At 47.5% G+C, this 12,593-nt stretch overlaps 2 non-coding genes across 2 annotated transcripts; one reads left to right on the forward strand and one right to left on the reverse strand.

The window, feature by feature from the left end:
- Positions 1–3,516: 3,516 nt before the first annotated feature.
- Trnat-cgu (transfer RNA threonine (anticodon CGU)) lies at positions 3,517–3,591 on the reverse strand. The gene has a single exon. It is a non-coding gene; the product is annotated as a tRNA-Thr (tRNA).
- A 396-nt stretch (positions 3,592–3,987) lies between these two features.
- Positions 3,988–4,062, forward strand: Trnat-ugu (transfer RNA threonine (anticodon UGU)). The gene has a single exon. It is a non-coding gene; the product is annotated as a tRNA-Thr (tRNA).
- The last annotated feature ends 8,531 nt before the right edge of the window (positions 4,063–12,593 follow it).

Genomic DNA, 12,593 nt, shown 5'->3' on the forward strand with positions numbered 1-12,593 from the left:
TCCCAGCAAGTACTGAAGAGATACAGAGGGTGGACAAAAGTATCGAAACAATGAATCAAAATTCCCATGTAAATATAGGATAACTGTAGGAATTCAAAACATTTTGCAGTCGTCCCGGACTGGAGAAATACAAGTCGTGTATGACTGTTAAGGGATTCTTAAATCAGTCTTCTCGGAAAATAGAGCCAAGTTCAGCTAAAGACGTTGCAGGTGATCAGTAATCGCGCACCCATCTCTCCGAATTAGACCACAAACGTTCAGTGACTGTGAGATCTGGTGACGTTAGTGGCCAGAGGAGATGCTACAGTTCATTCTCATGCTGGAACAACCGGCCCTGTACGGCGCGAGTTGTGTGAACAGGGGTCCTGTCGTCTTGGACCACAGCATCATCACTGGGGGCAAATATTGTGCAATAAGATGCATTTGATGATGCAGTAAATCGATCTTGTAACCTTGGAGCCTACGGAATACCACGATATGACTGCCCAAATCATCAGCAACAACGGCCACGTTTCACTTGTGGCAGCAAGAGGTCTGTGTCGTAGCCTCGTCCAGAAGTTGGAAACAGTGTGAAAATGAGTCATCCGATCAAATGACGTTCTTCGATTGCTCCATATTCCAGGTTTTGTGGCTTCGACACAATGTTTTCCTATTACGGGCGTTTTATTCAGCGACGTGTGGTTCTAGAATTCGCTGACAGTGTCCGGGAATCCTACGTTCAGTTCTGCAGCGACTTTTTCAGCTGTTGAGCTCTTATATTTTTGTCACAGTCGTCTTCAGTGACTGTCTTACTCGATCATTCAACACACAGTTTCGTCTGCATTGTGACTTAGCGGACGAAGTTTTTCCGCTTACCTTATCTTCGATATCATGCCTTATGAAACACCATACACGTTGGCCACCTTCCTTACGGAAGCGCAGTAAATGATCACCAACAACTTGCCCATTTTCAAATTCACTTAGCTCAGATATAATCCACTAGCAACTACGCAGAACACAGTTCGTGCTACGGCTGACACTTGCAACGTACTGCAGGCAATGCACAGTTTGTGGTCAAATCCTACGCGCAACCTGCAGGATAAACTAACACCGGCATTTATGTGCAAGCACGCATTTATCGCGTTGTTGCACTATTTTCGTCTCTGACCCGTATATCAGGCGTGGCCAGGGGAGGTAGTGAAACAAATAAATGGACTCTAGAACAGAACAGAGTGCAAAACGTAAATACGAGTGTGATAAGTAGGGAATGGAGGTGGACGGGACATGTAACCAGGCTAAAGGATGGTAGACGCATCAGTTCTTTGGTGAACTGAAAGAAATAAAAGAAGACTGGGATGACTACGTAATGGGAAAGTAGTGGTTAATACTGAAACTGTCGGAACACCGTGGCTGCGTTCAGCTATCGACCGTAACGCACAGGAAATTGTAGAGAAAGCTTCTGTCCAACAGTGGCTGACGGTGAAGATGATTTCCTTATGGCGGTTTCGAACGTCAGAGTATTAACTTATACAGTGGAACCTTGCTTAATGAGCACCTCTCATAACGCGCAGTTGGCATAACGGAGCAAAACAAGTTGGAAAAAAAAATTACTCGTTTAACGAGCGATGTTTTGCACGAGTGTCGACGATTTAGACTGACATCACCAGACGTTAGGGCGCGGCGGGGGAAACGTTCAACAATATGGACACTTTCCACTGTCGGCAGTGGCGTATGAACAATGTTTCTAGTACATACTGCTGTCGGGGTTTAGCGCTCTTTTTGCTGCCACTTTAGCGCAGTTTGTGATTACACATTTCTCTAAACTTGTGTTCACACAGTGCTTTTTTTTTCAAATTTTAATAACTTTCGTAGAAATATCCCCAAAGGTAAAGCCGCAAAAAGGCCACCACAATAAAAGGAAAATAACCTTAGAAATGAGGCGTAAAATCACTGAAAAACGCGAATGTGCTGTGAGCGTTGCTAATTTAGCACGCACATACAATCAATCTACATCAACTATTTGCACAACTCTCAAGAGCAAGATCAAGACTAAGGAAATAGATGCTTCAACGGGAGCGACAAAAATATGTGAACAACGGTTTCGTTTTCTGGACGACGTCGAAAGTTGCTCCTTATATGGATAAATGAAAAACAATTTCAAAGCGACACTATTAACGAGAACATCATTTGGGAGAAGGCGAGAATGATTTTCGTCGACCTTGTTAAGAAGACTCCAGTCTCATCAGCGGTCGAAAGAGTGTTTAAGGGAAGCCTTGGGTGGTTCGAGAAGTTAAGAAAAGAACCAGTATCCACAGAGTTGTGAGGCATGGCGAAGCAGCCAGTTCCGACAGAAAGGCAGCAGAGACTTCAAGATGCTCGTAGATTCTGCGGGTTATTTTCTGCAAGAGGTTTTTAATTGTGACGAGACGGATCTATCCGGGAGAAAGATGTCTAGTCGTACCTTTATAACAACAGAGGAGAATGCACTGCACGGTCGCAGGCCAATGACAGACCGTCTCACACTGCTGTTCTCTGTCAATGAATGCGGCGATTTGAAAATTAAACCGCAGCTTGTTTACCATTGAGGAACTCCACTAGTCTTCAAGAAGTGTAAAATCTAGAAGAGCAGGTTAAATGTGAAGTGGAGGTCCAACAATAAGGCTTGGGTTACACTTTATCTTTATTGTGATTGGTTCAATAATGTATTTGGACCTTGGGCGAAAAAATATTTGTTTGAGATGAACTGCCACTCCATATCTTGTTTGTTATGGACAACGCTCCTGCCCATTCTCCAGTCTTAAACGCTATCTCCTTACTCTCAGAGAATTTTGGAAATATAACTTCAACATCGTTGCCTGCGTCAAGATGATCGAAAAGGCTAGGGAAGGGGTAACCAACAGAATTGTCACTTCTGCTTGGAAGAAGCTTTGGCCGGATTCCGTTGTCGAATGTGACTCTGAGGCATTTGAGTCAGTACCTGTAGAGCCTGCAGTCAATGAGGCTGTGTGTTTGGCCAAGATCATGGGACTAGAAGTAGATAATAACGATATCAATGAGCTTGTGGAAGATCACAGCCAAGAAATGACCACCGAAGAGCTTATGCAGTTGCCGTGCGTTTCACAGAAGGAAGTGGTGGAGAGCAGTTCTTCAGAGGAGGAGAACGAGAGGGTAACAGCAAAGCAACGATCTTATACTGCAATAAGAGAAATGCTGAAAACATGGGAATCGCTTGCGTCGTACATTTAAAATCATCACCCCAATAAAGTAGTGGCTACGAACGCTACATATTTATTCGACGATACTGCTGTGTCCAATTTTCGCCAAGTGTCGAGGCGTCGGCAGAAAACAAATTACAATAGATAGTTTCCTAGTAAAAAAAGAATCGTTAATAATAAAGTAAATAATAATGTATGTATAATTGTCTTTGAATATTTTGCATGGAACGCATTATAGTATTTTACTGAAATGATAATTAAATTGACACCCTATCTGCAAGCAAGCGTTGATATACTTCATTGGGGACATGTTGAAAATGTGTGCCCCGACCGGGACTCGAACCCGGGATCTCCTGCTTACGTGGCAGACGCTCTATCCATCTGAGCCACCGCGGGCACAGAGGAGAGTGCGTCTGCAAGGACTTATCACTTGCACGCCCCCCGTGAGATCCACATTCCCAACATGTCCACAACAGTACATTCGTAATGCGCCTAATAGATGTTTGCCCATCATACTCATTACTCGTGGCAGATTAATCTACCAAGTACCGTACGATTTCGGCATAGCGTGTGCATTCGCACAAGAAGGTCAAAGGCTGGGAATCCATATTTTTAACTATATATGACGGTAGTATCTGTTCTCGAAAGAAAGATTAATCTGCCACGAGTAATGAGTATGATGGGCAAACATCTATTAGGCGCACTACGAATGAAGTGTTGTGGACATGTTGGGAATGTGGATCTCACGGGGGGCGTGCAAGGGATAAGTCCCTGCAGACGCACTATCCTCTGTGCCCGCGGTGGCTCAGATGGATAGAGCGTCTGCCATGTAAGCAGGAGATCCCGGGTTCGAGTCCCGGTCGGGGCACACAATTTCAACATGTCCCCAATGAAGTATATCGACACCTGCTTGCAGCTAGGGTGTCAATTTAATTATCATTTCATTTCTAGCAAAGCTGCATGGTCATCGACGGTAACTGTTCTTTCGGGAACAGATACTACCGTCATATATAGTTAAAAATATAGGTTCCCGGCCTTTGACCTTCTTGTGCGAATGCACACGCTATGCCCGAACTCGTACGGGACTAGGTAGATTAATCTGGCACGAGTAATGAGTATGATGGGCAAACATCTATTAGGCGCACTACGAATGTAGTGTTGTGGACATGTTGGGAATGTGGATCTCACGGGGGGCGTGCAAGGGATAAGTCCCTGCAGACGCACTATCCTCTGTGCCCGCGGTGGCTCAGATGGACGATACCGTGCGGACGGGCTCGGCGCGCCGGGCAGTGCTCCGCAGGTGTTGTTGTTTACCCGCTAGCGCGCGGTCGCGTCGTTGTATTGCCGTATAGTACCTGTACCGACCCGACATGGCGTTCTCATATCGAAAAGCTACAATCAAACTAACGTTCAACGCATCGTACACGAGACCGAAGGCCCATGAAATTGAACGGTTTCTACGAGACATCATGCACATAGAACCACAAGAACTGATAGGAATTCATCTGTCTATTGTAACCAGCACAGTGTACCTCAAACTGATTGACGAAGCGGCGTGCGACAGATTACTCCAACGATCTGCAAACGGCTTTCGCTTCTGTCACGCAGACGGTAACGTGAGCGTGGTAGGAGTTGACCATGCTGGTCTGGGGGTGCGTACCGTGCGCATCTTTGAACTACCGTTCGAAGTTCCTGCCAACCTCGTCGTTGATGCGCTGCGGCCATACGGCACAGTTCTGAGCCACACAGAGGAGAAATGGAACACATTCGAAACGTACCCTGTCCTTAACGGGGTACGACAAGTGCGCATAGAACTTAAGAAGCACGTTCCATCGTATGTTTTCGTTGGTGGCTGCCGCGCAATTGTTATATATGATGGACAACCGAGGACCTGCTCGGGTTGCGGCCAGGAAGGCCATGTTAGAACTGAGTGTCTGCAGCGCCGCCTCGTTCAGGTGCCCCGCAATGAACTTCCCCAACGATCCACTATGACCTCTCTCCCGCTAACATACGTGGAGGCGGCACGCCATGATGTGATGGATGATCAAAACCTGCTACCTCCTCAAGCCGCTGCCAGCTCCGTTGGAGAGTCAGCGCCGTCGACGACGCCGCAGCCCAACGGTGCAGAGGTTCCTACAGCCTCTGCCCACCGCAGCGTCGTGGGCACCCAGCCACCGTCACTGTCGGAATCTGACACAGGTGTTCCTAGCGACCGAGACTGTGTCGAGCCCCGCCCTTTAGTGGATGTCGAATCTCGGACCCGAAAGCAAAGATCACCCAAGCGACACAAGAAGAGGCGATTGTCAGCTGACGAACAGGACAGGGATGTGAAGCCGGCGGAAGACATCGACTTCGTTGACTCGTCCACAATTGCAACGGCCTCCAGTGGCATCATTCACCAGAAGGTGCCTGAAGACAAGGAACACTCTCCTAAATCTGGTGGCCCAGAAAACGAGGCGCATTGCGTCGACTCCTGTGAAACCGACCAGCCCCCAATGACATCACAATCGTCTCTTGGTGATTGGGCAGATGATATGGAGGCAGATGATGCACAGCAAACATTCATATCTCCGCCAGAGCCCATGGCTGACATTGAGCCCGGAGGGCTCTGCCAGTCAGGGACTCATACGGCACAGTAATGCACAGCATGCAGATGGATGGCTGTGTGGTGTGTGAGATCACTGTGGGCTTGCACCGGCACACTGCCTCCGCCACTTGATATGTCTCAGTCATACCGTGTGGGAACAGTCAATGTAAATGGTGTCCACTCCACTGTCAAGACCCGCATGTTACACGACATGATCAGAGCGGCAGACTTGGACATTGCCCTTCTCCAGGAGGTCCGTCCCGAGCTGCGTTTAGACCTATATGGCTACACCACCTACAGCCTACCCTTAGGTGATGGTGCAGGAGGAACGGCCATCCTTCTCCGAGATGGCATAGACGCGACAGACGCGACGTCCTTGCCGAACGGGCGAGGCATCGCACTCACACTTGGCGCAGTCCGCCTCATTAACGTCTACGCTCCCTCCGGTAATTCGCACCGTGGTGACAGGCATGTCTTCTATTCGGAGGAGATAGCCCCACTTTTGCAAGGAAATATGGACCATTACATAGTGGGCGGCGATTTTAACAGTGTTCTGCGGCCCGAGGACCAGATACCGCATTACGTCCCATGCCCGGCTCTACAAGCATTGATACGTGACCTCGCGCTCCACGACACATGGCTCTTACATCACGGGACCCAGAGTGGATATACGCACTTTACCAGCCATTCTGCCAGTCGTCTGGACCGGATATACGTCTCGCGTGCCCTCCGCACAGCAACCCGTGATGCAGAACTCTGGCCGACGGCCTTCACGGACCATCTCGCGTACATCTGCACTGTCACCTTACCCCGACAACTCACAAGACGCAGCAGGGGCCCGTGGACGCTGAACGTCTCCCTCCTTCGCGAGGAAGCGTGTCGGCGAGCAGTTACTGACACGTGGCGGCGATGTATCAGGCGCCTGCCCATGTATGCTTCCACGTTGCTGTGGTGGCTGGGATGTGTCAAACCTGCACACCGAAAGACCTTGATGGCCTACGGGCGTGACAGATCGAACTGGCAAAGGGCAACATCGGAATTTTACTATACAGCGTTACGTGAGCTGGCGACGCAACCGCCGTCTCCCGAACGTCAGATGTCAGTACAACGCATCAAAGCTCGTTTCCTTCGCATCAGGACCGAGCAGCTCGACGGTGTCCGCATCCGTGCGCGAGTGCAAGACTGTATCCCCAACGAAACAGCGTCAGTGTATCACATTGTGCGCGAGAGGCGCCACCGCAAACGTCAGCTCATTACGGCGGTAAACACGGAGGAGGGCGGCCGCGCAGTGACACAAACGGACATCGCGCACACGTTCGCCAGACACTATGGGACCTTGTACATGGAAGATCCGCGAAATGTACGTGATTATGACGAGCTGTTGCACGATTTTCCCGCCCCTCGGGACGTGGCACCCGATGATAGTCTGCTGTTGCCCATTACACCCGACGAGCTGACATCGGCCTTGGCACGTGGAGCACCGAACAAGTCGCCTGGACCGGACGGTTTACCCCTGGAATTCTACCGCACTTTTTACCACCTTATGGGTGACAAGTGGCTCCAAATGTTTCAAGACCTGATCCGTCCTGATTTCACTGTCCCCACAGAATTCACAGAAGGCATCTTGATCCCAGTACCGAAACCGAATGGTGGTTGTAGGTGGCAGGACTTTCGCCCACTCACACTCCTCAACAACCACTACAAGATCTTCGCCCGTATCCTCCGCGCGCGTCTCCACACCGCTATCGGGAAAGCCATCCACACCGATCAAACATGTTTAGGTGGTGTCAGCAACATTCATACGGCGTTAGGAGCATACCGCGACGTAATTGCTTTGACGGCGGCCTGCAAAATACGAGGCGCCCTTGTCGCCGTAGATTTTGACCACGCATTCGACCGCGTCGACCACGGCTTCTTACGCGCAGTTTTGCAACGCATGGGCCTCTCTCCGGAGTCTGCACAGGTGGTCCTTCGACTGGTCCACGGAGCGCGCTCCCGCATGATGGTCAACGGTTATCAGTCTGGTCACATTGTTGTTGGACGGTCAGTGCGACAAGGGTGCCCCCTGTCGGGTATCTTATTTGCTGCAGCGCTTGAACCAGCTTTACATGGTCTACGACAGCGATTAACTGGTATCTCCTTGCGGGACGAGACCTTTCGTTGTGGTGCATTCGCCGATGACGTGGTGTTCCTGGCCAGATCAGAGGATGAAATGCATATGGCGCTACTGTGGCTACGCCAGTACGGGGCGGTCGCTGGGAGCGTCATCAACGTGAAGAAGACAAAATACATGGATGTCGGAGGGGGGCTTTCCCACACAACGGTGGTGCCCTTTGACAAGGTGCCCGTACTCAAGTGTTTAGGAGTGCAATTCTATAGCAATGTCCGCCGCACGGCGGCGGCTACGTACCGCCGTCTCCTACACCAGACACGTGCTCTGCTGCAGGACAACAAACTGCGTCGCTTGGATATGCTTCTCAGAACACGTTATGTCAACACCTATCTTGTCTCAAAACTGACCTATTTTGCGCATATCCTTCCCTTGACGGCTACGATGGCCGACAGATTTCAAGCAGCATATGGACATTTCGTAAGCACCGGTCTGGTTTTTAAAGTCCGATACGCCACCCTGACGCTGCCGCAGCTGGCGGGCGGTATCGGTTTAATTCATGTATATAACCGTGCGCGATCGCTTTATCTCAACACTATGCGTCGCAGGTGGACCTCTGCCCACGCCACTCTGACCGGCACCCTGATAGCGGAAGTGGCACCACACTCTCTGCATCCCCCGGTTTCTGTAGGACACATTTCACCGGCACTCACCCACATCAGAGAGTTCTTGATTGACTTCAGCTACTTACGGTCAGATCTTCCGACGACACGGAAGCCCAGCACAAAAGACTATTATCGCATCTATCAACAGCAGCAACCTGTAAATACGGTCACCCAGAGACATCCTGAAGTTGCCTGGAACACGGTGTGGCGAGCGGTACACACGCCTTTTCTACCTACGACGGTGCGTTCATTGTGGTACGTAGTTGTGAATGGGAAGTTCGCTACTCGTCAGAGGCTACATTCCATACATCTGACGGACGACCCCTTGTGTCCGACATGCTCAGTCGCTGACTCGGACGCACACCGTCTGACGTGTGCCGCGACCAGCGAGTGCTGGCTACTGACGCAGCGCATGCTGGCGTTACTCTTGCGGCGATTGCCGGAGTCTATCTCCCCTGATGAAGTATTGCGCCCCGACGGCGTATACTTTCTATCAACCAGAACGAACGCCGTTAACTGGCTAAAAGGCATGGCCGTTTACTACATATTTTGCGATGCTCCCAAAGGCACACTCGACTTTTGGTCCCTATTGATGACGACACATGCAGCTTTCAGCCGCCACCCGAAGTACAGAACTCATTTCGCAAATTATTTAGGTTCATTATTTGCGGATCCTCCTGCTCACTGGGGCGTTCCGGGTATGAGACGCTGAAAATGAAGAAGAATCCTGGAGCATATTGATCCTCTACGGACGGAATAGGGGGGAACCCCTCCCAACAGACGAGAAGACGACTCGGGCGCACGGCTACGGCAGTTGTAGGATCTTTCTTTGTAATGAAACAAAAATAAATCTATAAAAAAAATGTTATAAAAATTTAAAAAAAAAACAAAAAAAAGAATAAATAAATAAATAAATAAATAAAACAACATCGATAAACCCACTATATCCTCTTCCTGATCCTTCGATCCTCGAACTCGAACACGTTGCTTGGGCGTGGCGGCGGGATGGCCAGGCTTCGGGTGTCGACCCCTGCCCTACCCGTCGTCCTGCTCCTGCAGCGGTCCATTAGATTAAAAAAAAAAAAAAAAAAAAAGATGGATAGAGCGTCTGCCATGTAAGCAGGAGATCCAGGGTTCGAGTCCCGGTCGGGGCACACATTTTCAACATGTCCCCAATGAAGTATATCAACGCCTGCTTGCAGCTAGGGTGTCAATTTAATTATCATTTCATTTCTAGCAAAGCTGCATGGTCATCGACGGTAAGTGTTCTTTCGGGAACAGATACTACCGTCATATATAGTTATAGTATTTTACATTAATTTATATGGGATAAATTGTTTCGCTTAACGAGAGTTTTACACTACGAGTAAGGTTCTGGAACGAATTATGCTAGTAGGCGAGGTTCCATCGTATAAGAAATCTGTCAATAAGCTAAACTAAACATAGTTACATCAACTGAACACACGAGAATGAGTGTAACGCACAACATGTTCACTCGCGAGAAATTGTCTGAAGATAAGAACTAATTTGTATGTGTATATACAACGAGTTTCTAGCGAAGTAAAGTGTACGACGTTCGTAACTGAGGACTTCAGGGTATGATGCTACATTGGCGAACGAACCGAGGGGATGACCTTATCAGTATTAATTTCGTCTTCAGTTGGTGCCAAATGTCAGCTATGTCTTAGGCAACCATCTGTTGTCTTAACACGAACATTTTCTGCGCCTTGGGACCATCAGCATATCTTATTATGAAATTCTACTGAGATACTGAAATTTACGTCCTATTACAAGCTGTACTACAGCAAAACATGCTCCGAACACCGTCTTCCGGAGTAGATGGTACTAACATGCTCAAAAATATCTGAACGCATTGAAATAAGATCGTCCATAAAATGCAGATTTCATGCGAATACAGTCACGTGAATATGCTAAACTGATACTACAAATTTCCCCCAGGCAGCACTGTCCCATGTATAATCGATGCAGATGTAACTAAAAAAATAACATATTACAAACTTCAGGAAACGATTTAGTAGTATGATTAAGATATGGGGAAGTACCTGAGAGACATAATACCTGTGACTCTACTAAGTAAATTTCTTGGAACGTTTAGTTAGATTTGTGTGTGTGTGTGCGTGTGTGTGTTTGTATGAATGAATGATTTTACAAGACTGTCTGTACTCCGGAAGTTCTACAATAATTTGAAGAATTGTCGCCCATTTAAAAGATCTGGTGCGTTTCAGCGTCGTTTTAGATCCATCATTCTCCGTCTCGGTAGTAAGAAAATTCTTCGAAGGAATGTAGTGTACACTCTGAATGTTCGTAAGTCATGGGATCCCGCGTAGCACCCGTGTTCAGATCACTGTGCAGCAATTTTAGTACTGGAATCCAGTGATTTCCAGAAATATATTGAACCAAAGAATACCATGGCGTATTTTTCATTCTAAACGTTTCAGAGGAGTGAAGATTTCACTTAGATCGATTTTTAAAGTGATATTGCATAAAACAGGAATATCCACATTCGGATTGTAGTAGAACCAAGTGATAACTCTGATACTAATCCATACTCAGCGGAACGTCACATTTCGAATGTATGTTTATGTAAAATCACTTCGGTGTACTGTAAACGAACTCTTAAAGTTAGTGACAGGAATTTCTTACAATGAATGAAGTGCCTGAGAAAGCTAATAGCCGTTATTACACCGCGCAATTAGTCCTTCATGCTTATCAAAAACAGAATTATATGTAAATAAGAGATTTTGCAGGAATAGCTGGACAACAAAAGCTGTACCATATTTCGATATTTTCTTGATTCTCAATGGTTCTAATCTGCTCGGATATTTCTTAAAACGTTAACGAAACGTACGCTTGCCGTTACAGGAAGTAAATGCAAATTTCAGACAAACTATGTGGTGCGGGTAGCTCATCCTTCTGCTATGTTGCACATGGACTGAAAAAACATATGTTGACCAGTCGACTTACCTTTCCTCAGCCACTGACTGAACCATCACACGGAGATAGGAAGCGGTATACTTATGCCTCTTGTCTACTTCTAACCAGTAATTGGAAATTAAACATTACCAGCTTTCTGGTTTGTCAGTCACCTTTTATCCGTCGTTCTCATAGCGAGCGATTTTACAAATACTGCTTAATGAATTAACCCGTTAGGATAACCGTGATTAACTGAATCAAGTGCTCATTAAAAAATTCTTGTGAGTAGCTTTTGGAAGTCGTGTCTTGTTGCATCTTTGATCGGACTCATACTGCTTGCCTTGCTGTCGATAGAGTCTTGCACGGGTGTCACTACTAAATCCGCTGTGCTTGTGACAGCACGTGGATCTAGATGAATTTCTCAATTCACCTATCGTCTTTCTTGTCTAGTACATTAGGACCTTTCCATTTTCTTATTTTCCGTTTAGGTTTAACTTCTGGTCATTCGTTGAGCATCGTACTGAGATATTGTGTGATGTCACTGTTTTAAGATATTAATTAAAGTGCTACTTTAATTTACAATAATCTGCCTTTTTGGGCATTTGAGAATGGTTCGAAGCACCTTCCGTACGGTGGACCACGGGATATTCAGCTGTCATGAGACAGCACGCGAAATGCCTGACGATCGATAATTATGCGCACCTTTGTCTACCATAGCAACAGCAATTTCATCAACTACCTGTGGTGTAACCGGTCGTCGGCCCCTTCCCGGAGCGACGCCCAGTTCTCCACTTGATTCGAACTTATCTATCATGATCCGGACAGCAGATGGATAAAGAGGATCCTTTCATGATCCCAACTTGATCGCTACCTCGGAAATGCTGTGCCTCATCGGTCGCGCGCTGACCATAACACCACATTCAAACTCACTTAAATCTTGATAACTTGCCATTGTAGCAGCAGTAACCAATCTAACAACTACGCAGGATACTTCTACATCTACATACACACTCCGCAATCCACCATACGTTGCGTGGCGGAGGGTACCTGGTACCACAACTAGCATCTTCTCTCCCTGTTCCACTCCCAAACAGAACGAGGGA

Source organism: Schistocerca cancellata, chromosome 4 (genome assembly GCF_023864275.1).
Source record: "Schistocerca cancellata isolate TAMUIC-IGC-003103 chromosome 4, iqSchCanc2.1, whole genome shotgun sequence".
NCBI lineage: Eukaryota > Metazoa > Arthropoda > Insecta > Orthoptera > Acrididae > Schistocerca > Schistocerca cancellata.